The sequence below is a fragment of the Tamandua tetradactyla genome, chromosome 14, assembly GCF_023851605.1.
Source record: "Tamandua tetradactyla isolate mTamTet1 chromosome 14, mTamTet1.pri, whole genome shotgun sequence".
In the NCBI taxonomy this organism is placed as follows: Eukaryota; Metazoa; Chordata; class Mammalia; order Pilosa; family Myrmecophagidae; genus Tamandua; species Tamandua tetradactyla.
Window position 1 is genome coordinate 44,119,018 of NC_135340.1, and position 23,220 is coordinate 44,142,237.

At 36.5% G+C, this 23,220-nt stretch overlaps 2 pseudogenes; one reads left to right on the forward strand and one right to left on the reverse strand.

The window, feature by feature from the left end:
• Positions 1–10,625: 10,625 nt before the first annotated feature.
• LOC143655047 (olfactory receptor 4F3/4F16/4F29-like) lies at positions 10,626–11,563 on the reverse strand (annotated as a pseudogene).
• An 8,095-nt stretch (positions 11,564–19,658) lies between these two features.
• LOC143655414 (methylmalonate-semialdehyde/malonate-semialdehyde dehydrogenase [acylating], mitochondrial-like) lies at positions 19,659–21,857 on the forward strand (annotated as a pseudogene).
• The last annotated feature ends 1,363 nt before the right edge of the window (positions 21,858–23,220 follow it).

A 23,220-nucleotide genomic window follows, 5' to 3' on the forward strand; every position in this document is an offset into this window, starting at 1 on the left:
AGCAAGAGAAAAACAATCCATCACGTAAAAGGGAAACCCAATAAGACTATGTGTAGATTTCTCAGCAGAAACCATGGAGGCTAGAAGACAGTGGGATGATATATTTAAATTACTAAAAGAGAAAAACTGCCAACCAAGACTCCTATATCCAGCAAAATTGTCCTTCAAAAATGAGGGAGAAATTAAAACATTCTCAGACAAAAAGTCACTGAGAGAATTTGTGATGAAGAGACCAGCTCTGCAAGAAATACTAAAGGGAGCACTAGAGTCAGAACCGAAAAGACAGAAGAGAGAGGCATGGAGAAAAGTGTAGAAAGAAGGAAAGTCAGATATGATATATATAATACAAAAGGCAAAATGGTAGAGGAAAATATTATCCAAACAGTAATAACACTAAATGTCAATGGACTGAATTCCCCAATCAAAAGACATAGACTGGAAGAATGGATTAAAAAACAGGATCCTTCTATATGCTGTCTACAGGAAACACATCTTAGACCCAAAGATAAACATAGGTTGAAAGTGAAAGGTTGGGAAAAGATATTTCATGCAAATAACAACCAGAAAATAGCAGGAGTGGCTATACTAATATCCAACAAGTTAGACTTCAAATGTAAAACAGTTAAAAGAGACAAAGAAGGAAACTATATACTAATAAAAGGAACAATTAAACAAGAAGACATAACAATCATAAATATTTATGCACCAAACCAGAATGCCCCAAAATACATGAGGAATACACTGCAAACACTGAAAAAGGAAATAGACACAAATACCATAATAGTTGGAGACTTCAATTCCCCACTCTCATCAATGGACAGAACATCTAGACAGAGGCTCAATAAAGAAATAGAGAATCTGAATATTACTATAAAGGAGCTAGACTTAACAGACATTTATAGGACATTAAATCCCACAACAGCAGGATACACCTTTTTCTCAAGTGCTCATGGATCATTCTCAAAGATAGACCATATGCTGGGTCACAAAGCAAGTCTTAACAAATTTAAAAAGATTGAAATCATACACAACACTTTCTTGGATCATAAAAGAATGAAGTTGGAAATCAATAATAGGCGGAATGCCAGAAAATTCACAAATACGTGGAGGCTCAACAACACACTCTTAAACAACGCGTGGGTCAAAGAAGAAATTGCAAGAGAAATTAGTAAATACCTCGAGGCAAATGAAAATGAAAACACAACATATCAAAACCTATGGGATGCAGCAAAGGCAGTGCTAAGAGGGAAATTTATTGCCCTAAATGCCTATATCAGAAAAGAAGAAAAGGCAAAAATTCAGGAATTAACTGTTCACTTGGAAGAACTGGAGAAAGAACAGCAAACTAATCCCAAAGCAAGCAAAAGGAAAGAAATAACAAAGATCAGAGCAGAAATAAATGAAATTGAAAACATGAAAACAATAGAGAAAATCAATAAGACCAGAAGTTGGTTCTATGAGAAAATCAATAAGATTGATGGGCCCTTATCAAGATTGACAAAAAGAAAAAGAGAGAGGATGCAAATAAATAAGATTAGAAATGGAAGAGGAGACATAACTACTGACCTCACAGAAATAAAGGAGGTAATAACAGCATACTATGAACAACGTTATGCTAATAAATACAACAATTTAGATGAAATGGACTGGTTCCTGGAAAGACATGAACAACCAACTTTGACTCAAGAAGATATAGATGACCTCAACAAACCAATCACAAGTAAAGAAATTGAATTAGTCATTCAAAAGCTTCCTTAAAAGAAAATTCCAGGACCAGATGGCTTCACATGTGAATTCTACCAAACGTTCCAGAAAGAATTAGTACCAATTCTCTTCAAACTCTTCAAAAAAATCGAAGCGGAGAGAAAACTACCTAATTCATTCTATGAAGCCAACATCACCCTCATACCAAAACCAGGCAAAGATATTACAAAAAAAGAAAACTACAGACCAATCTCTCTAATGAATATAGATGCAAAAATCCTCAATAAAATTCTAGCAAATCGTATCCAACAACACATTAAAAGAATTATACATCATGACCAAGTAGGATTCATCCCAGGTATGCAAGGATGGTTCAACATAAGAAAATCAATTAATGTAATACACCATATCAACAAATCAAAGCAGAAAAATCACATGATCATCTCAATTGATGCAGAGAAGGCATTCGACAAGATTCAACATCCTTTCCTGTTGAAAACACTTCAAAAGATAGGAATACAAGGGAACTTCCTTAAAATGATAGAGGGAATATATGAAAAACCCACAGCTAATATCATCCTCAATGGGGAAAAATTGAAAACTTTCCCCCTAAGATCAGGAACAAGACAAGGATGTCCACTATCACCACTATTATTCAACATTGTGTTGGACGTTCTAGCCAGAGCAATTAGACAAGAAAAAGAAATACAAGGCATCAAAATTGGAAAGGAAGAAGTAAAACTATCACTGTTTGCAGACGATACGATACTATACATCGAAAGCCCGAAAAAATCCACAATGAAACTACTACAGCTAATAAATGAGTACAGCAAAGTAGCAGGTTACAAGATCAGCATTCAAAAATCTGTAGCATTTCTATACACTAGCAATGAACAAGCAGAGGGGGAAATCAAGAAATGAATCCCATTTACAATTGCAACTAAAAGAATAAAATACCTAGGAATACATTTAACTAAAGAGACAAAAAACCTATATAAAGAAAACTACAAAAAACTGTTAAAAGAAATCAGAAGACCTAAATAGATGGAAGGGCATACCGTGTTCATGGATTGGAAGACTAAATGTAGTTAAGATGTCAATCCTACCTAAATTGATTTACAGATTCAATGCAATACCAATCAAAATCCCAACAACTTATTTTTCAGAAATAGAAAAACCAATAAGCAAATTTATCTGGAAGGGAAGGGTGCCCCGAATTGCTAAAAACATCTTGAGGAAAAAAAACGAAGCTGGAGGTCTCATGCTGCCTGATTTTAAGGCATATTATGAAGCCACAGTGGTCAAAACAGCATGGTATTGGCATAAAGATAGATATATCAACGAATGGAATCGAATAGAGTGCTCAGATATAGACCCTCTCATCTATGGACATTTGATCTTTGATAAGGCAGTCAAGCCAAGTCACCTGGGACAGAACAGTCTCTTCAATAAATGGTGCCTAGAGAACTGGATATCCATATGCAAAAGAATGAAAGAAGACCCATATCTCACACCCTATACAAAAGTTAACTCAAAATGGATCAAAGATCTAAACATTAGGTCTAAGACCATAAAACAGTTAGAGGAAAATATTGGGAGATATCTTATGAAACTTACAATTGGAGGCGGTTTATGGTCCTTAAACCTAAAGCAAGAACACTGAAGAAGGAAATAAATAAATGGGAGCTCCTCAAAATTAAACACTTTTGTGCATCAAAGAACTTCATCAAGAAAGTAGAAAGACAGCCTACACAATGGGAGACAATATTTGGAAATGACATATCAGATAAAGGTCTAGTATCCAGAATTTATAAAGAGATTGTTCATCTCAACAACAAAAAGACAGCCAACCCAATTACAAAATGGGAAAAAGACTTGAACAGACACCTATCAGAAGAGGAAATACATATGGCCAAAAGGCACATGAAGAGATGCTCAATGTCCCTGGCCATTAGAGAAATGCAAATCAAAACCACAATGAGATATCATCTCACACCCACCAGAATGGCCATTATCAACAAAACAGAAAATGATAAGTGCTGGAGAGGATGTGGAGAAAGAGGCACACTTATCCACTGTTGGTGGGAATGTCAAAATGTGCAACCACTGTGGAAGGCAGTTTGGCGGTTCCTCAAAATACTTAATATAGAATTGCCATACGACCCAGCAATACCATTGCTGGGAATCTACTCAAAGGACTTAAGGGCAAAGACACAAACGGACATTTGCACACCAATGTTTATAGCAGCATTATTTACAATTGCAAAGAGATGGAAACAGCCGAAATCTCCATCAACAGAAGAGTGGCTAAACAAACTGTGGTATATACATACAATGGAATACTATGCAGCTTTAAGACAGGATAGAATTATGAAGCATGTAATAACATGGATGGACCTAGAGAACATTATGCTGAGTGAGTCTAGCCAAAAACTAAAGGACAAATACTGTATGGTCCCACTGATGTGAGCAGACATTCGAGAATAAATTTGGAATATGTCATTGGTAACAGAGTCCAGCAGGAGGTAGAAACAGGGTAAGATAATGGGCAATTGGAGTTGAAGGGATACAGACTGTGCAACAGGACTAGATACAAAAACTCAAAAATGGACAGCACAATAATACCTAATTGTAAAGTAATCTTGTTAAAACACTGAATGAAGCTGCATCTGAGCTATTGTTTTTTGTTTTGTTTTGTTTTGTTTTGTTTTGACTTTACTATTATTACTTTTATTTTTGTCGCTATATTAACATTCTATATCTTTTTCGGTTATGTTGCTAGTTCTTCTAAACCGATGCAAATGTACTAAGAATTGATGATCATGCATCTATGTGATGATGTTAAGAATTACTGATTGCATATGTAGGATGGTATGATTTCTAAATGTTGGGTTAATTTCTTTTTTTCCGTTAATTAAAAAAAAAAGAGAGAAGGGGTAATTGGAGCTGAAGGGATACAGACTGTACAACAGGACTGGATATAAAAGCTCAGAAATGGACAGCACAATACTACCCAATTAATGCAATTGTGTTAAAACACTGAATGAAGCTGCATGTGAGGTATAGGGTTTTTTTTTTCTTTCTATTAATGTTTTAATTCTTATTCTGTTGTCTTTTTATTTCTTTTTCTAAATCGATGCAAATGTACTAAGAAATGATGAATATGCAACTATGTGATGTTATTAAGAATTACTGATTGTACATGTAGAATGGAATGATTTCTAATTGTTTTGTTAATTCTTTTTTTAATTAATAAAAAAACTATTAAAAAAGAAATAAACTGAACATCTAACTTACTGCTTTTCTATTTTAAACTGCTTAAATGTCATAAAATATAAACTGCTTCTATATTTTAATAGTCTTAGTATATATTTATTTCAAGAATCTTTTTACTTTTAGTTTAAAAATCAGTAGGCATGCATTTTTTGAATAAGAAGTAGTCTAACTCTAGTTTTTTATTTCCTTAGATTTGGTTCTTAATAGATCTGAAGTGGCCACTGTGCTTCAACACAGCTGTGAAACACAGGCACAAGTTAGAATTATGGACTTGGTAAAATCAAGAGTTCTTGAAAACCATTGAAAGGGATATTGAGTCTTAGAACCTGATTCCTTGGAAACATAATTAGAACAAGTTTACCATAATGCTGGTTCCCTCATTAGTGAATGATATAATTGACATATGCTCACTTTATATATCAGTCATGTTTTTAACTTTTTGACATTTATACTTTGTTTGGGGGGGGACACATCAAAATATCCAAGTGGACTCACCTTCTGGGGTCTATTACACAAACTTTACTGCCCAAGAAAGGCACATCATGGGGTTATTTCAGCCTCTTCATGCCTCTTCTTTTTATTATAGTAAATCCCAAGCAGCAATAAACTTTTACCTTCACTGACTTCACTGACTCAGATTTCTGCGTTGTTTTTCTGTGTTGGTGTTTTATTTTATTTTTTCCTGATTTTGGCCAAGTTTGGTTTCTATTCTAGTTTTCTTATGATCAATAAGTTATTCCTCATTGTTGCAGAAAAGATTGAGAATTTTTTATTTAAGATTGAGAATTTTATATCACAATTTGATATCAAATTTTGGTAACCTCTATTGGGATGGTGGGGACCTATCTATCAAATGAGAAATAATAGAAAATATAGTTTGTTTCTGTTTTCTATTTGTCTATTTGTGCAAGGTTATATATTGTTTCTACTGGAAATAAAGCAGCACTTTGAGATCTGGTGGACTTTATGTGTATCTGTTTCTACTTTTGATTTTTTGGCAAGTTTTATTCTATAGTTAAACTAGAGTTGAAGTTGTAGAACTGAACCTAAATGTTTGTCTGTGGTTGTGCTTCTGTAATTAAGAAGCCTTTTTCTCTCATTGTGTGTGAGTGAAATATTTGCCTACCTCAAAGAGACATTAAATTGGATATAATCTTAAAATAAAGGAGTTCTATTAATACTGGTCATAGAAATTAATGAAAACAGGAATCTATTGTTCCCCAAATTCCAAAAAAGTAAAGAAAGAAAATGAACTTCTAAAATTTCCACTATGCTAACTTTTTTCAGGAAACAACATTTTTTCATAGAAATTTCTAGCTTAGAAATATTTTTATATAAAAATTGAAATTCACATAATCAAAATAAATTCTTGGGAAATTCAGAGTGTTTCGATAATTTTTTTATAAAACAATTAAAATATATCTCCAAGATGTCATTAGTTTGGAGGATACAGCAAACATTAAAGGTTATGAAAAATGTGGTTATATGGGTGGGCCACGGTGGCTCAGCAGGCAAGGATGCTTGGCTGCCATGCCAGAGGACCCAGGTTCGATTCCTGGTGCCTGCCCATGTTAAAAAAAAAAGTGGTTATATGTTCAATCAATTTGGATTATAATTCTGACAGTCCTGTAATAAGCTCATTTGAAAAAACTTATAATTTTAATGTTATTTTAAGACATTCTTAATGTTAAATACAGCTGATTAGTAAATATTCTTCATATAATTTTTTAATGAAATTGAATATTGGATCTTGATTCATTGGTCAGGGTGTGTGTGTATCACTTTACCTATTCCTTTACTGAGTGTCTGTATTCTTGGAACATTTATGAATGTGTTCGTTTTTGCTACTTTAAGAATGATACATTTTGTGATGAAGAAGGTGTAAATAGGGTGCATGTAGCTGTAGGTACTTATATTTTGTGTGTTCTTGAGTTTGCTGATCTACTAAACAAAATGTATATGACAGAAAATTGTCAGTACCCACCTTCAGGTTCTCTCTGTGAAACAGAAGTCAGTTATTTTGGTTATAAGTTATTATTTTGGGTGATGGAAATTGTACAAGAATTAATAGTGGCCAAAAAATATGACTGAGCATGCAAAGTATTATGATCTGGTTTTGTTTATCAAGGAAAGTAGAGTAGACATTCTAAAATAAAATATGTTTATTCCAGAACATGAAAGACAATAGTAGAAGATGAAAATGAGTGGCTATACAACTTTACAAGTAAACTCATTGCCCTTCCCTGCTATGTGGGGCACGATTCCCAGGGGTGTAAAACTCTCTGGCAATGTGGTTCCTGACTCCTGAAAATGAGGCTGGCCCTGGCATCATAGGATTGAGAAAGACTGCTTGACCAAAAGAGGGAAGATAAAAGAAATAAAACAAAGTTTCAGTGGCTGAGAGATTTCAAATAGAGTTAAGAGGTCATTCTGGAGGTTATTCCTATGCACTATATAAATATCCCTTTTCAGTTCTTGGTGTACTGGAGTAACTACAGGGAAATTCCAGAAACTGTTGAATTGTAATCCAGTAGCCTTGATTCTTGAAGATGATTATATAACTATATAGCTTTTATAGCATGAACGTATGATTGTGAAACTTGGTGACTAACAGTCCTTTCACCCAGGGTATAGACAGATGAGTAAGAAATAAAGTCAAAATTAAATGAATAAGGGTGCATGGGTGGTTCCATGGTAGAATGCTTACTTCCCATGCGGGAGACCTGGGTTCGATTCCTGAACCATGCAACCCCCACACACAAAAAATTAAATGAATAGTAGGAGTGGATAGGTATACTTTGGATGTTTTTTGAACATGAATTTTTATTTTTATTCTTAATTTTATTGTGCTTAGAGTAATGAAAATTGTTCAAAATTCTATTATGATGATGAATGCAAGACTATATCATGATACTGTGAACAAATGTCTGCATACTTTAGATGATTATATGATCTATGAATATATCTCACAAAAACTGCTTTTATAATAGGAAAAATTAGTGGCTACAGAAAGCTATAAAGGTTTTCAGAAGGTAAATTCTTTTTTCCCTGGTTTATCTAAGCATCAAAAAATTAGTATGAAAAAGAAATAATGAGATATGCTAAAATTTCAGCAAAGTTTTCACAGCTCAGCTTTGATGGGTTTATTTTTTAAAAACTTAGACATACATTACTGTCAAATACATTAAAGCCACCATAGAAATCAGATTTTCTCTTTATAATAACATGAAAAAATTTATCTTGGTATTCTCATTTTGTTTTAATTAGAGGCAGTAAATGTTCTTCTTTATGTTCTGGGTAATCTTCCTAATTTAAGAGAGTTCCAACTCATGAGAATAATATTTTGCCTTTTATACTGATTTTATGTGCCTCATTATTTTTTTATAAAGTTAATTGCCTATGAAAGACCTAAGGTTCCTTATGTTGTTTATTTTCAAATATTATATTGTCACTCTTATAAATAAAGTGCTACAAACTGTTCTTGTTTCCAGATATTTATACTACATACATGACTACCTCATCCAGGTGACCATTCTTTTTTTTTTGTATGGGCAGGCACTGGTCTCTGGCATGGCAGGCAAGAACTCTGCCACTGAGCCTCTGTCACATCGCCCCATTCTCTTTTGATAAGTAATTTCTGATAGCTCTCTTTATTTTGCCTTCCCAAGATCAGACCCTAAATTCAGGAAAAAGTAAAGACTATAAAAGCAGTAAGGAGACCAAGGAGATGTAACAGATCACAATGAAAGCACAAGATAATTTAGTGGATGTAACAGGACATTCCACAACGAATACGCATGCAGGGAATTTATCAGAGAGTTCAATATTTGCTCTTCTAAGCATCTCCAATCATTTATTACATCAAATACATTTTCTCTAAATTAACCCCAGCCTGCCTTTTATCTTGGTGACCTATTTACCCACAGTAATGAAAAGAAAAACAAGACACAATCCTCTGCACATCCACAACATTACTTCCAACCAGGTCCTCCAAGGCAGTCACATTTCATTCATGAATTATGAAGTCAATTTAGTGGTTTTGTGTTCACAAGTTTTTAACAGAAAAGAAAGGGGAAGTAAAAAAATAAAATATAATAAAATTTCCTAAACATAGGTATTATAAGAAACTTTATTTCAGATACATAAGTTTGCAAGCAAGGGAGAGGAGAGATACTATATTCCTGAATATAGGTCGCTGTCAAAAAGCGTGAAAACCACTGCTCTTAGTGACTCCCCCTTGCCATTTAGCCACTCTCCCCTCACACTCCAAAAGCTGAATCCTTCTGACAAACACCCAAAAGTTTATCAGGACATGAGCTTGTATAATAAACATTGTATAATAACTAAAACAAAGCAATTTAAAAGGGGCAGCAGTAAAGGAAGGTTAGAAAGAAATAGAGCAGGGAATGAAAGAGATGAGTGGGAAAAGAAGGGAATAGAACCGAGCAAGGAGGAAAAGAAATCCTGGAAGAGGAGCAGAAAAGAGAAAGAAAACCTTCCTAGTCCAGAGACCACTGAGCTATTGAGTGAGAAGAAAATGGAAGAAAGGGGGAATGAAACTTTAATAGGTTTGAATAGTATGATGCAAATTGTATTAGATAGGGTTCTCTAGAGAAACAGAATCAACAGGAAATATCCATAGATAAAAAATTTATAAAAGTGTCTCATGTAACTGTGGGAATGTAGAGGCCAAGGTCTGTAGGGCAGGCTGCAAACTGGCAACTCCGATGAAAGTCTTCAATGAACTCTGAGGAGAGGCTGGCTGGACAACTGTGAGAATGGAAGAGTCCAAAATCCACAGGACAGGCTGTGAAGCTGGCAGCTCTGATGAACAGTCTGGATGGACCCCACAGGAGAGGCTCACTGGCTGAAGCAGGAAGAGTGACTGTTTCTTCTGAATTCTTCTTAAAAGCCTTCCAGTGATTAGATTAAGCACCACTCATTGCAGAAGAAACTTCCCTTAGCTGGTTACAAATGCAGTCAGCTGTGAATGTACCCAACAGAATCATGACTGAAATCCATGAAATGTCCTGAGATCAACAGACAGGTGGGAGCTTGCCCGACCAGACAACCAGGCTCCACCACCTGAACAAGTTGACACATGAACCTGACCATCACACAGAACATGGAGAAGCATCATGTTTCCCACTTCTTACTTTGTATACCAAGAAGAGCTCACACCCCCATTGACTGCAGTGTGTAAACTCTAAAGTGTGGTAGGGACCAATAGCTATTTTCAGCGAGGAAATTCAGTTCAAGCTCCCTTAGCAAATGTCCCATTGATTACTGACAGGAATTCCTCTTTATAACACATACTCCTATTTAAAAAAGACTTCTCCCTGTGAGAAGACCTTAAAGAAGCTTGCCTGCTTTTGCATTTCAAATAATTGCTTCATATAAATGCTATTCCCTAGGAATTGAGACTCAGATTTGAGACTCTTTGCTTTGTAAATACTCTATATGAACCCCCTTCTCTATTTTCAGGAGTGAATGCCACTCACTCCTAAATGAATGGCAAAATAAGACTCTTTATTAACATGAATTACCAAATTAAGATAGGGGAAAGAGAAGCTTCTCTCTGACTTTGACCAACAACAATGGAACTCCAGTAGTCAAGGAAAAGACTTCCAAAGGCAGGCAATCACTTAAGAGATCTTCCTATAACTTACTAGCTGTCTGCACACTTTCCTCATTGCTAATTTCATTTCTTGATTCCTGAATGTATAAATCATAGGATTCAGGAAAGAAGTGAGAACTGCATCAAAAAAGACCAGAAACTTATCCAGAGGTATGGAAGGAGATGGCCATGTATAAAGGTATATCAAAGGACCAAAAAACAAAACTACCACAGTGGTATGAGCCGAAAGTGTAGACAGAGCCTTGGATGAACCAGCTGAAGAGAGTTTCTGAACACTGAAAATGATGACAATATAGGAAATGAGCAATATGAAGAAGGAACCCACAGAGATGAATCCCCTATTGGTTGTGATCATAAACTCCAGTTGGTAGGTATCTGTACAGGCAAGTTTGATTAACTGAGGAAGGTCACAGTAAAAGTTGTCCAACACATTAGGGCCACAAAACAGTAAGTTTATTACAAAAGCCAACTGAACCACAGAATGAATGAGGCCAACCACCCAGGCAGCCACTTAAAAGAAAATGCACATCCGTGGGCTCATGATGGTCAGATAGTGGAGGGGCTTACAAATGGCCACATATCTGTCAAAGGCCATGGCTATGAGCAGCACCATCTCCACACCACCAATAACGTGGATGAGGAAGATCTGAGTGATGCAGCCTCCAAAGGAAATGACTTTTTCTTTCTAAAAAGGTCAAAAATCATCTTGGGAGATGCAACAGAAGAAACACCCAAGTCAATCAGGGAGAGGTTGGCCAACAGAAAGTACATGGGGGAGTGTAAGTGAGGGTCAGAAGTCACCGTGAGCAGAATGAGGGAGTTTCCCACCATGCTTGCCACATAAAACATGGAGGAGGATACAAAGAGGAAAAGTTGCATTTCCCATTAATTGGTGAGTCCCAGTAATACAAACTCTGACACCACAGAGTGATTTACTCCATCCATTGGCTTTGTTACCAGGGCTGCCTGAAGAAAGAGAATGGGAAAAAATATAAATTATGACAATGACACTTATGAATATCATTTCTATAAATGACTAAGAAGGAGAAGCCAAATTTTGACCGCCTGAAGCATTATATATGAGCTTATATGCTTATAGCCTCTGAAATTGTGTTCACATCAATAAGGTAGTGACTGTCATGTGCAGCTGCTTAAGTTTGTATTTTACAAAAGAATCATTACCTGAAGAAGTAGAAACTAAAAACAAAAAACAAAATACCTGGACCTTCACCATACATGATTTGGTATGCATTGCCTGAGAGCAATCTGCACATGATCTCAAAAGCTTAAAACGTTGAAGAGCATCAGAGTGCGTGGAAAAAGATTTTATTCAAAACTCTACATGAGTGTTCACGGTATCTTGTTTTGTTTGCTTTTATTTAGGAAATCATAACATAGTTTACCCACTGACAGATCAACCTTGGGTAAGTTACCTATACTCTTTGAGCTTCAGTTTATCTATGAAATTGCAACTAGTAAAATAAATTGTAAAATAAATTATGTATTTTAATTATAAGACTACATTAATATTCATTTGATGTTAATTATGCTTCACTTTCTTTTAGATGCACAAAATAGCACTGAATATATGAGATTAAATTAATGAATGATAAGAAAATGTGGACGTACTGGCCAACAGAAAGCATCAAAATTCTGTTTCAGAAAAGATATTCCAATAATGAATTATGGTTATCTCTTTCTATAAATGCATATACTTTTAATGATATAAATTAAAACCATCTTGTACAAATTAAATTAATTTTGTCTTAAAAAGCTATATATTTCTTAATTGTATCTACCACGAATGTAATTTTGGGAATATACCTGTCTTATTCACTAATGCATCCTGAAAGTTTGAATCACTCCGATTACATAACAGGGATAAATAACTGTTAGCTGAAAGGATGAATGCAATTTTCATCTGCTTTAGATTAGAGACTGACCAAGTCAAAAAAGGTCAAGTCAATAGAACACAGAAAAAGGGAAAAATTTGTCTGAAAGGAGGACCAAAAGTAGGAAAATGACTAAAATGAAGTATCCTAAACCTATTCAAGAAGAATGAAATCAATGAGATCAACTTTGGGTCCTACTGATAAACTCAAGATCCATAATTCAGGAAAATCTCTACTTATTATACAAGAGTAAAAACATATGTAAATGCATTAAATAAATTGACCAAAACCAGACGTTTACTTCATGTTAGAGCTTAGACTAGAACACAGATTCACTGACTCCAAGATCAATACCCTCACCAAATCCCTAATTTACCTCAGTTAGCCATGGCTCCCTGAAAATTCAGCCTGAACAAAAACATGTGATAGAGTGATGACAGAAATTGTTCATGAAAGATGAATGCTTTGAATAGCTGATGACTGCCACATATCATTATACCAGTGCCAAGTACCTCAGCCTACATGATGATAATCATCTCTGACAACTGTCTGTCAACAAATGAATGCAGCTCAGTGTTTGGGAAACTTGCATTTGTTAAAACACTTATTCTTATACTAATTGTTCAAGAAAATACTCCACAGTGTATTGATATTGATCATCAATCTCAATGTGGATGGAGGAACTCCAGACTTAATCTAGGGTTTCATATGAAAGATTTTCATGTGTGGCTGTACATTCATTGATTTCATCTCTCAGGGAGTTTGAAAATAGCAAACAAAATCTAATAGAAACTATTTCTATTATTTTGAAATAAGTTTCATGGCATAATGAAATGAGTTTAAGCTTCAGTATCTGAAAGACCACATTTCAGATTTCACATCCAGCCACCTAAAAACTCGGTGACATTGTGTAACATATATTTCATTTTTGTGCCCTCTCTTTCTTCTATCTGCAATATGGAAATAATTCATGCCATTTAATGCACCTGCCATGTATCTGCTCCTTTCTCTTCTCACTGACCCTGAATTTATCAGCTCTCACAAGCAAAGCCTCACCAGAATGCTCACTTTCCTACATAGTGCCAATGGTTTAATTGGTTCTTTTTGCTTCCAGATGAACAGCAAACTCCTAAAAAAACATTCAAACCCCTTTCAAATGTAGGTCTTTCCAACCTCATTTCTCCTACTTTTTTTCTTTCCTCTTATGATGCAACATGATTATATGAATGATTCTCCACCCTGCCTTTGGTAACAGATGTAATTCCAGGCTCTGCTGAATTCAAAACATGACAAAGCCGTTGGCCTTTTTCAAGTATCTGTAACATAACTCTAGAAACAGTGTAGTTCTAGTTAAAAATCAAGGGCGGGTGGGCCACAGTGGCTCAGCAGGCAGAATTCTCGCCTGCCATGCTGGAAACCCTGGTTCAATTGCCAGTGCCTGCTCATGACAAAAAGAAAAAGAAAAAGAAAAATCAACATCAATTAGCCTTTTCCAAATATCAATTCTCTCACTATTATCCAATTGTACTACTCAATTCCTAACTCCAGACATCATCTAAAATGCAGAAAGAAAACACCCATGCCCCTTAGGATGTGATTTATGTACACAGCATTCCCAACAAAAGAATTCTATCTGACACTAAATCTATTCCTACTGCTAAATTTACACCCATAATTCCATTTTACCTGTTAAAGAGAAGAACATATTCACAGAGACCATGATTTGCTTGTACTATCTAAAACAAAACGCCATATTAAATATTGTCATTGGAAGAAATGAAAATAATTAACAGCTCTAGAAGACAGTGACCAAATGATAACTGTAAAGACATGAGTTTACCAGGAGCTCATGGGTCAAGGGATTTTTGCCTCTAGGGATATAACTGTTTTGACCAGAGCAACCAACGTTTCTGCAAACTTATAATAAGACACTAGAGAGGAAAAAGGAAGAGTGAAACATTTCTGCGTAATATCTTTGTGCTGTTTTGTTGACTAATTTACAAATATTTGTTATTGCCCAATAAAAGAAACCTCTCAAAATGGATAAATATTAACTCAAATAACTTCACTCTAAACGTGTTGAGTATCCCTAGGAAAACAAAGTGCATAAATTTTTTTTATTTGCATGGGCAGGCACCCAAATCTCCAGCATGGTGGGCAAGAATTCTACCTGCTCAGCCACCATGCTGAGCCCTTGCATAATTTCTATATACTTTAAAGGTTGGAAGCATGTACACATATGTTTCATACTTAAACAAGCATATATTGAGTAATTATGGATGTGCACAAAGACTTACCAGTAGAGAAACCCATTCCAGTGAATAGGACTTAAAGCTGGAACATCTAACAACTGATGACATATTATGCTACACCAATACACTGAAATTTTCTGCAACCACTAAAAATCATTTTTAAACTTTGTACAGTTAAAAGACAATCATAGTTTGATTCTCAGTGCCTGCCCATGCAAAAAAAAGAAAACAAAAAAAGAGACAACCATAATATATTGTTGAGTGAAACAGTGGATAGCTAAACACCATAGGTAATATGTTACCAGATATATAGAAATATAGACAAATAGATAATCTTTTTCCATAAGTATGGTAGGACAGTTGGATTACCAGTTAAGAAAACAAAGATTTTTTTTCCTCTAATCTTTGTACACTTGTATCATTTAGCATCCTGCCAGGGCAAGAGATGGCACATTCAACTAGATAGCCTAAGGAGAGCTTAAAAAGGAAACCTTGATGAAGCAATGTGTTAAAAAACAAAGAATGTTACAGTACACCAGGTTTGGAAGAACAGAAGCAGACATTACTATTCTTAGGACTAATTGTGCAAGATCAGAGTAGATTAAAACCTAGAAATAAAGAGCTTTGTAGAAAGGGCCACTCACAAAAACCACAGCCAGCCCACTGAGATCCTGCATAGAAGGAATAAATGCAAATGACCAGATCTCAGTCACCACCCTCCCTCATTTGGATCTCTTGCTAGCATTCCACATTGTTTAAACCAATCAGAAAACCCAGGACAAGGAGGCTGTTATCTCATTCAGGTCAGGCTCCCCAAACACAAAGTAGGGTGCAGAAGGATTGAGAGTAGGACAAATGGAAGCTCTCCCTTTAATCTCTGCATCCACTCTTACCTTTTATCCAGGGGATGAATGGGGCAAGGTGTTGTATTCAGAGTAAATGAAACTGAACATCATAGAAGAATGATTAGTTATTGCATCATTGTAGAAGGATCAAAACCAAAATGTTATCCACCACTGGTGTTCTTCTTATGAATTACCTAGGGTTAAAAAAGGAAGAAAAATAAATGAATAATTAACATAAAATATGGCTATCAAAATCCTTGTTTCTATAGCAGCCGTGAGGCCTACCTGGAGCCTGTGCTCCTCCTTCTAGACCATATTCAGGGTTCTCCCAGGAACTTCTTTTGAAACATCACCTAGTCCACAATCCTAGGTTTCAAGGATTTTTGTGTGTGAATACAGATATAAATATAAATATTTTGCATATATATAGCTATCATATTTTTATGAATATAGAGAGATAGAATATACTTTCTTAAGAATTTGCTAACTTGATGGATAACTTTCAAATATTTCAACATATGATTTGTGGGATTCATTTTTTACTCTTGTCCCAGGCCCCCAGTTTTGAGGGACAGGCCCTGTTCTACATGTTGGTTCATTAACTTGAGTTGAGCACAGTGATCAAAGGACAGTCTCAATTATACTCTTTAGTGAAGACCTTCTTCCTGGAACACTAAGACCTCTAACCTTCCAAACCTAAGTTCACAATAATTGGAGAAAAAATTACTCCACAAATTATGCGGGTCTGATAGAGTGACTTCCTCCACCTTGGATTCATGCATTCTGACTATGAGAAAGATGACACATACCTTGACCACATGTTTAAGGTATGTACTGCATTAGAACAGTATTCCAAAATTTCAACATGTTTCTCTCCCAGTTGGTACAAAAACTAAGCATTAAACAGGTTATTCCACCACTCTATCAATTCAGTTGTTTCTGAATGAATGTATTAGTAAATTTGGTGGATTCTTATGGGTGTAAGCCCATTGTCACTGTTCATTTCCTACAAAAATGTGTCCAGTGACATTGTTGTCTATGGTAACCACAGTAATACAGAAGGCAGAAGAGGAATTTTATAACCACGTAAATGGTGGGGCTGGAAGAAGCACTAGAAAGATAACTGAGTTCCCAGAATGTATGTGTAACTATGAAGATAAGTTTCTACCCGCTGCAAAAAAGAATGGCTTAAATCTATGTGACCTGCCACAAGGTGGATAGTTAGTCCACTCAGTGTATGGCGACCTATAGTACTACACAGGGGGTAAGTCATTCACCTTTGCTTTGGCAGATTGGGCAATCAGCAAAGATGGTAACCAGATAAGCATTAGTGAGGAGATATTCATGTTGTTCATTCTATGCAGAGATTTAATCTATGCTGCCATGTCCTTATTTCATAGACCTATTCAGCAGTACTAAGAAAGTTTGGAAAGGCTATTGACTAACATTCAAAGGGACAAGTCAACTTGCCCCTGTGCTGTGAATAATCTCTAATACACTTCTACTTGGGGCATGCATATCTTCATTCTCTGTGTCTTTTCAGAAAATCCAGCTACGTTCCTCTCCCCAGAACTCCATGTCATAATTCTACAGTCTTGTTCTTTCTTAGGCCCAACCAACCAGCCAAACCCATCAGCCTTGCCTAGCAATTAGTGTGAACCAGGACCTCTGGCAATTTGTCCTTCGAAAGGAAGTATTCACTGACATGTATTATCTGAAATACTTCCCTTTAGAAGAGTTTCCTTTCAGCATTATCTTTCATAGTAATCTCTACATAGCATTTATAATTCAGTACAAATCTACTTCCAGCTGGTGCCAGGATAACATGACAATCTGTTCATAAACTAGATCCATCTTTTCTCTTTCTTTGTTAATTGTCCATAAAAATTTCCCATGTGGGAAGAGAGAGTGGTGAGGGAACAAAAGGGAACAAAGGAAGTCTGCACCACCTTGATACATGTACTGTTACTTTTCAAACTTTTCTTATTCCACACCCAACTCAAAACTGGCAGTGTTATGAATTATCCAATTACCAGGCTGGAGGAACACACAGAAGTTTGGCATATGTTGCCTGCAAATTGCAAAGAAATTCACCGAGGATTGAGATTCATCCTCTGTAAAGGGCATTTTAAGATACAGCAACTTTAAAAGGTTTATCTTCAAATACTCCCAAAACACTTAGCGACTTCACTGATGTATTAAGCCCCTGAAATTTTCAACAGTCACGTTATACCATCTGGCACACATGCGTCTTAAGCATCTAGGATACTTAACTATTCTAGCTCACCCGGCCTAATTAGCATAATTTCACCAGCATAACAGACCAACATGATATTCCATGTGATAGTAAAACCTGCAACATCCCTTCTGAAAAAAAGATTAGAGAGATCATAAATTTGGGTCAAAAGTTTGGTTTCTTAGGAATCAGAAACCAGGAGAGAGATCAGCTCACAGGAAATTTATTAAGGAAAGCTGTCAGGAACAACACTAGTGAGGGGTAAAGAATTTAGCAGTATTTCACAGAAGGAAAATTTGGCAGCAGCGTATTTATAAGTCTTCACAAGATCCTGCAAAGAGTTCTAAATCTGGGGTGAATATTTATATTCTTGTCAAATTGGAGTGTTAACCACTCATTGTATGCAAACTACCACAGGAAGGGGACAAGGTCAGGAGGAGCCAGTTAGTTCTCTTTAGCCAATTCTCAAAGACATCTAACTAATAAGAAGTGTCAGAACAACCCTCACAGCAGCTGAGGGAATAAATTTTTATGAACTGAAGAGGGGATCTCCCTGGCACAGCATGGCATAAATGAACCCACTCCCTAAGCCACTTACTACTACTTGCTTTATTAGGGTTCTGGGAGCAGCTCCTTCAGGACTCTAGTGTGCCTCTTATCCTGGGAAAAACCTAACAAAAGGAAACTTAATAGGATGAAATGCAACCATTGCTCCTAAAGTGGGCATTGAGAGCACAAGTAGCATTCATGTCCCAACTCTAGTATATATTCTAGATTCCTGAATCACCAATTCCACTCTCCTAGGTGGCTCACCTATTAAGGGAATTAGACCCTCATCCATGAGCACTACAAGCCCCATTTTTACTATTCCCTTCTCAGGAAATGGCTGTCATGCTTGGCCATTTACCATCAAAATTGCTATACATTGTTCCCACCTGTTGTGCAAACCTGGACTTCTAGCCCCAGTCCTAACAGTTGCTGGGATGGAAGCTCTATTTTACCAGTAATAATGTTCCTCCTAGACCCATGTATACTACCTAATGAGAAGCAGTGCCATTTAATAGTTGTTGATTTAGTATATATACTACATCCTGGAAAATGGCACCCCAAACTCAAGATGTCTTCTTCAAGCTGGTGCTTTAGCTACATCTGCAACAAATTACTCCATTGCTCATTTAGGCCAGCAGCTTCTTTATGGTGCTGCAGGTGATAGAACCAGTAGATCCAATGATCATGTTCCCTCTCTCCTCATTGCTTTAAAGTGTGCCTGTTATATGACATGACATTTTGTGGGTGTTCTGACAATCTGATATTCACATTGTTGGGAAAGAATGTAACCCACCCTAAATACAATGAAGGAGCTAAACATTTAACACTTATCACTGATGAGAATTGGAGAACTTTTTAGTCAAATATACTCACAGCCAAGAGAAGGAGAACACCACATACCAGGCAAGTACATACCATGGTTGCAGAGAGAAACATCAAGGTAGCAGGCTCTGTAATGACAAGAAGGCTGCCTGTAACTTGGTTTCCAATAGAGGATGTATTTGGTTTGTATGAAAGATTTCATGGGTTGGCAGGCCCAAGACTGAGTATAGTGGAATACTGCATGTCTGGATGATAGGGGAACTAACTGGACTGTGAACTTTTCCCACCAGGTGGGAGACCTTCTATCAAAAGATCAGAAGTAAGACTCTGGGGCATCAGGAGCTCAAATATATCAAGGCAGTACTTTAATATTGCATTTTAACTTCAGGCTTTACAATAAAGTGGGATGCTATATTGATATATGATGTTCTGCAAATCATCAAGATGGCCCAGACCTCTCAAAACTTACTATGGAGTAGAGGAACAAGGAGGTGGAGAAGAGATCCAGATTACAGGGATTGGGGTACTGCTGCAGCTATGTGGTCCCATGTCTTTTGGGTTTCTATCAATGTGAACTCCAACCAATATCTTGTATCTTCCTTCCCTTCCCCTTCATTAACAACTGTAAAATTCTTCATTGATGGAAAATTTCTTGAATCAAAAAGTGATAGACAGATTGATACCAAAGACCCAGCCACCAATGAGGTAATTGCTGAAGTCCCACAGACCACCAAGGCTGAAATGGATGTAGCCTATAAATGTGCTTTTCTCACATGGGCAGGCACTTCACTATTAAGCTGTCAGCAGGTCCTGCTCCACTATCAACAATTTATTAAAGAACACTTGAAAGAAATTACCAGGTTAATCATGTTGGAATAAGGGAAAAATCCTGACAGAGGAAGGAGATATATTTCAAGGCCTTCAGGTGGTTGAACATGCCTGTAGGGAAACATCCTTCAGGCTGGGAGAAACCACAGAATCCATCACCAAAGACATGGACATTTATTCCTTCCATCAACCACTGGGAGTGTGAGCAAGCATTGAACCATTCCATTTTCCTGCCATAATCCCCTTTTGGATGTTTCCTGTAACCCTGATGTGTAGAAATACCTGCCTAATGAAATCATCAGAGTGAGTGCCTAGAGCAACTATGCTTCTTGCTAAATTGCTGCAGGACTCTGGTGCACCAGATGGAACATGGAACATCATCCAAGGACAACATGAAACTGTAAATGTTATGTGTAATCACCCAGACACGAAACTGTCAGGATTGTGGGATCCAAGCATGCAGAAGATTACATCTTCAAGAGGAGGTCAAGAAATGACAAGAGAGTTCAAGCTAACATGAGAGCCAAGATCCATGGAGTGGTCGTGCCAGATGCCGATAAGGAAAACACTTTGAATCAACTGGTTGTGGTAGCATTTGGAGCAGCTGGTCAGAGATGCAAAGCTCTTTCAATAGCGATTTTCTTGTGGGGGATACCAACAAATGGCTTCCAGAACTCATGGAGTTTGTCAAAAACCTGAGTACAAATCCAGAAGACTAGCCTGGACCTGATCTTGATCCTGTGATAACCCTCCAGGTTAAAGAGTGAGTCTGTAATCTGATAGTGGAACAAAGGAGGAGATTCCATCCTCATTGATGGATGAAAAATTAAAATAAAAAGCCATGAAAATGGCAACTCTGTTGAACCAACCATCATCTCAATTGTTAAGTAAAATAGGGCCTGTGACAAAAAATGATGTTTGGTCCAGTTTTTATAGTCCTTGAAAAAAAAAAAAACATTGGCAAACATCAAGATCATAAGTGAAAAACCATACAGAACCCATTAGAATCATCAGTGGAGCCATGGCTCAGAGATATTCCCACTTAATTGATTTCGGACAGTGTAAGAGAAAGATAGATTTGTAGAATCTGTTCTGTTCAACTGATGTTGCCATCACGTGACCTTAGTGATAAGCTGTTGAAATAAGCACTCCAGCTAGGAGAACTGGCTATCCTCCCAGGAGATGCACTTTGGTAAAAGTTATCTAGGCCCAGGAAGATCCTCTTGGTCCCTACTCAGTTCCCAGAGGACCACCTGGGCCCAGTCACCTAAGCTAATGGAATTCAGCCACTATTGTGCAAAAATACCACATAAAGTGCATGCAAGCAGTTAGAAAAAGAAGGAGGAGGAGGAGAATCTCATGAGAGAGAGAGAAGGAGAATATTATCTGAGAGGAGAGAAGAATGCTTTGCTCAGGACTTGCCTAGTCTCTGGATTCTCAAGCACTCCTATTCAGGTGTTGGTACTGTCCTGCCTGGTGATGTATCTTTATCTCATTTTTAACAACCTTTTAATTACCTTCCTAATAAATTCCATTTTTATATTACCAAAGTCTGTGTTGTCTGCGAATCCAAACCTCTAAATTAAATGGCCACAAGCATCATATTGCCTTTTGTGCAACATATAGGTGGGCATAAACGTCCCCATTCCAGTGCCTTTGCCAATGTTCTCATTAATAGGCTCTCAATCTTCCTTCAGAGGAGGTACCAATTTCTATGGCAAATACAACATTCAGTTCTACACTCAATTAAGGTCCAACACTTCCAGTGGAAAGAATAAGCTGTTATTCTCCACCCCTGCTGAGTCTTGCCTATGATGAGCCATTAGAAACAAGTTTATTCCAGACTCAGTCCATCATGAGGAATCTCCCTTTATTGCTGACCAACTTCACTTGCCAACTTTGCTCAGATAATTAACACTTCCCTGTGACTGCAAAACCTTGTAACTCAGATCTCTTTCAGGACCATTCCCCCAGCAAAGTTGCTATAGGGAGACTCCTAATAAAACTTGCAAACCAAATTTTCACTTGCTCTTCATACCTTTTTTTATTGTTGGTTTTTTTTGTTTTTGAGGTAACTGTTGTAACTGTGAAATGCTTATCTAGAATAAGAGCTTAGATCTGCTTTTAAAGAATTTTAAAAGAATTTAAAGTATTCTCCCCTTTTCTGAAGACTGGAAAGAGGGGGAGGTTAATGAATATTAAGGAAGAATCCTTGGATGCAGATAAAGGATAGAAACAATTCAAGATTGGTTTGTCCTCAAACACAGCTCTACATAGGTGCTGAGGGAGAGCCCTCTGCAAGTTTTCCCAGGCCTCTAATTTATCCCACACTACACAAAAAATAATAAATTTCTTTTTTTCCCCAAATTGTGACAATTGGAACTTTCTTTTCTGCAGATTTTCACTATGTTGACATAAAGATTCATGAGTATTTTTTAAATTTAACATTGTCAGCATTTTCAGCTCCTTAAAATCATCACTTCTCAAGGATTCCTCAGAGTTCATTGGGTAAATCAACTTTTTTATTATGTGTGCCAAGAGTTAAGTCTTGGGGTTTGCTTCAGCAATCATTAATTAATGCTTCAGCCATTAATTAGTACCTCAGAGATGAAAATTTTAGCCCAGAAATCAAGGGGTGTTCTACTCATGTTAGTGGACAAGATTCTTGCCTTAAGAAATCTAACTTGATATTACTTGCCTTACTAGAATTTTATATATTCTTTCCTCTTTTTTTGCATTTCTCATTAGTGATACTTTTAATTTTCAAAATCTTTAACTTAGAGTAATTGATAGGGGGCTAAGAAATCTCAAAGCTTTTCATGATATAAAATAATAAAAAAATTTGTTGACAGATTCTACAGCTACCAATAATTCAAGTGCCCTTATGCTTTTTTGTTTCTTTGAGATATATAAACCATAAGACAGAATAGAAATTGATGTCCTAGTAGGATGGGTTCTTTCTTTCTGAAAAAGAAAAAGCAGTGAGTTAGGAGAAGGCTGATGGTTCTGAAAGAGTAATGCCTGTTCCTCAGCCAGAGCATAGGCATAAGTCATTTATATTTCTGCTTTCTGATTACTAATTTGGATAGTGCTAATCTACAAATTTGGGTTTTTCAGGAAATAAAAATGATGAAAAACTTTTAAAATAGTTGTGTATTCTCTGAATCATCTTAATACA